Below are 4,056 nucleotides of genomic sequence, written 5' to 3'. Positions count from 1 at the left end.
TATATATATAAACAACGATGGACGACCTAAATGAAATAGGAATGCAACATGATTTGTCCTTTTCAAGTTTCAATTACAATCCTTTATTAAGGGATTTTAATATTATACTAAAATTTTGTTTGGTAAGATTTCTAGAATTTTAAGGTAAGTTATTGATTTAACAACATTACCATATCTCATTATTCTTTTTAAAAATTATAAATTAAAAAAAAAAAGAGCAAACAATAACACATTAATTAGAAGATAATAAAATGGTAAATAGTAACTACTTCAATAGTAGAGATTCTCAAATGACTTGACAACTTGAATAACTCCAACTAGTCAACCCAAATTGTAAGAGTTGGACTGGATTGAATCTTTTATGTTTTTTTCAGTTTTGTTTGAATTTGAGTTAAACTTTTAAAAATTCGGGTTGACTCAATCCAACCCGAATTTACACATGACGTCTGCATGAAATTTGTAATAGATATCTTATATTTTGATATTTAACATTAGAGTTTTATGAAATTTTAATTAGTAGTATGTATTGTATATAAATTTAAGTATTTTAAGTTAATTAAAAAATGTAATAAAAAAGAAAAGAAAAAAATAAACAATCCGACAACCCAACCCAATTTTAACTTATGTACATCTCTCTGCTTAATAGAAAAAATAGAATGTCATAAAAAAGAAAGGTGTAAAAAACTTCATTGAGTTAAGAGTATGGATGCCCTAAGGACTGAATTACTTTTATCATATATTAGTTCAACTAAAAAAAATTACTTCTTGAACTTTCTTACTTAAGAGTATAAACATAACGTTATAAATCTGAGAGCATTCAAAGAGCTATCTTGGGTTCTATTTGTTTTGTGTTTTGTGTTAATTTTCTAAACAAGTCTAGTTTTTTTAGGGTTATTTTATTTCATTATAATTCGAGTATTAGTCTATATTTGTTTCTTCAAAGAAAAACTTTTTTTTTTTTTTTTTTTTTTTAAAGAATGGAGCACAAATATAACATTATAAATCCGAGAGGGATGATTTAAACCTTCAAGTTATAAGAAATTTTTTGTTGGATATTTTATTACATGTTTCTTAATATTGAATCATAAGAAAATAATTTAATTATGTACCTTAAATTCATGGTTAGAAGTTTCAAATTAGATTGAAACCATCGAATTGAATGGTGTTTCATTTACAAATTTAATTTTACTATGTTAAATTTGTAGTTTTTTCAATTTAAATAAGTTATATTTGATTTTGGGAAGTTAAATTTGACAAATATTTCAATTTTGTATTTATTTGATTTTATTGTATGTTTTAGAGAGTTAGAAGTTGCTAGCTTATAGAAGCAACTTGTTTCTTCATTTGAAGTATCTCATTCCAATTTGAAGAGTTCTCTCTTTTTTTTTTTTTTTTTTTAATCTTGAGTTTAGTTGAAAGCAAGTATCTAAGAGTTTTGTCAAATCTGAATAGTTTGAGGTTCTTGTTCTATCAAAATTAGTCATTGTATCCTATTAAGATAATTGTTTGTATCCTATTAAGATAATCGTTTTAGGATGCTTGCAGCTTGTGGATGGTGAATTATTATCTTTAAGACGAGGCTTATCAGGTGTGAGTCTCATCTACTTGTTGAACTTTCTCCAAGACCTTGAATTTTCCATAAATTTGTGGTTATTTTAACCTATTGCCTTTATTATTTCATCTCACTTACTTTTAGAAGTTGTTATTGTATATAGTATATGTATGAATACAATATACTTATTTGTAGCTAATTCAGTACATATAAGTACAACAAGAAAAAGGAGTTCTCCCGACGCCTAAATAGAGCGTCAGGAGTTAGGTCGTCGGGAGAGATGGTTTCTCCCGACGAAGTAAAGGATCATCAGGAGTTCCTGGGGGATCTCCCGACACCCGTCGGGCGGCGTCGGGAGAGGGGTCTGGTAACCAGACCCCTTCTTCTTCCCCACTCCCCCTATTTTTTCTTTCTCTCCTTCTCAAACACACCCCCTCCCTCTCAAATTTTCCCCTCTTTCTCCCATTTCCCTCAATTTTCTTCATCATTCTTCCTCTCTCTCCCCATTTTCCCATCATTTTACACTTTAACTCCCATTTTCTCCATTTTTCCCTTCCAACTTTTCTTCCATTTTTTCCATCAATTTTTTTCTTCCATTTCTCCCTTTTCTTCCATCAATTTTTACTGCCGCCGCCGCTGTCATCTCCTCGCCAGTAATTTTCTCATTTTATTTTATCTTGTACATTTATTTAAATCATATGTGAAATGCCCATTAAAATGTGTTAAATATTGTATTCGCTTTTGTTAATTTTCTGAAATTGTTGTACAAATCATGCTCATCAATATTATGCCCATTAAAATCTTATCTAAATTTTTAACATTTCGAAGATGTTGAATAAATGAAAGGCCTATATTAATCTAAAAAATATAAAATAAATCTTTAAAATTCCAATTTGGTACTTAACACATTTAATTATTTTAAAAAAGTTTAAAGAATCTACTAGACATAAAACTAAATTTTTTGTCTAATAGAAAATTGAACTTTAAATTTTGTGTCCAATAGGCTTGTAAATTTTAGAAGATGTTGAATAGATGAAAGACCTATATTAGACACAAAATTGAAAGCTTGGAGACGTACTAAAAAACATTTGAAAGTTATTAAGACAATTTAAGCGGTCTAGGGACTATGTGTTTATTTTTGCCTTAAGAAATGAAAATTATGGAACTCAATGCTTAATAATATACTTTGTACTTTGTCCTCTAATCCAGGTTATTGTTTTGGATTACAAGTTGGTTTAGAAAATATTTTATTTTTAAGGATGAATAAAGAATGGATTAAACTAAGGAATAAGTTATCAGTGGAGTATAGAGAAAGAATATCATAGTTCTTAGATATGGCAAGGTTTCATGTTAATGATTCCGGACGAATAAGATGTCCATGCAAGAATTGTATGAATTCAATTTGGGAAAAGATAGATATTGTGGAACGACATCTATTAACATATGGAATATCTCCCTCATATTGTGAATAGGTATATCATGGAGAGCCAGTAAACTTATATAGAAGTCATACAAGTCATTCAATACAGGATGTTGAAGTAGATAGTATAGAGAGTAATGCTGTTGAAGAAAATGAGATGTTGAATCTTATAAACAATTTACAAGTTCCAATTGAAAACGATAATGCAAATGAAGGAAGGATTGAGAATAATGAAATGTCCTTTAATGGTCAAGAAAGAGATACCACAAACTTATTTGAGGATTTAATGACCGAAGCACGTAATAAATTATACCCTGGATGTTCGCAATTTTCGTCCTTAAACTTTTTAGTGAAGTTGATGCATATAAAAGTTCTGAACGGCTGGAGTAACAAATCGTTTGACATGTTGCTGGAATTGTTAAAAGCATCGTTTCCAGCTGGCACCTCTATACCTACTTCCTTTTATGAAGCCAAGCGAAAATTGCGTGATTTAGGCCTAGGTTATGAGTTTATTCATGCGTGTAAATATGATTGTGTATTGTATGGAAAGAGTTTGCAGATTTGCAATAATACCCTATTTGTGGTGAGTCTCGGTACAAAGTTAATGATGGCAAGGATAAAAAAAATACCACATAAGGTATTGCGTCATTTTCCATTGATACTGAGATTAAAACGATTGTTTGCATTAAAAGAAGACGTTTCTGACATGAGATGGCATAAAGATAAGTGAGTTGAAACGGAGGATGTATTGGGACATCCAGCTGATGTAGAGGGGTGGAAACATTTTGATCGTGAATTCCCTCATTTCGCTTTAGATCCTCGAAATGTTCGTTTGGGATTTGCTTCAGATGGCTTCAATCCGTTTGGAAATATGAGCACTTCTTATAGTATGTGTCCTGTGGTGATAATTCCTTATAATTTGCCCCTTTGGAAATGCACGAAGGAAACAAACTTCTTCATGTCTTTGCTCATACCTGGTCTAAAATCTCCTGGAAAGGAAATTGATGTTTACTTGCAACCGTTGATTGAAGAGTTGAAAGAGTTGTGGACAATTGGTGTGCGAACTTATGATTCTGTTGCTGGT

This window comes from Benincasa hispida, chromosome 5 (assembly GCF_009727055.1).
Source record: "Benincasa hispida cultivar B227 chromosome 5, ASM972705v1, whole genome shotgun sequence".
NCBI classification, from domain to species: Eukaryota; Viridiplantae; Streptophyta; class Magnoliopsida; order Cucurbitales; family Cucurbitaceae; genus Benincasa; species Benincasa hispida.
This window is presented reverse-complemented; position numbering follows the sequence as displayed.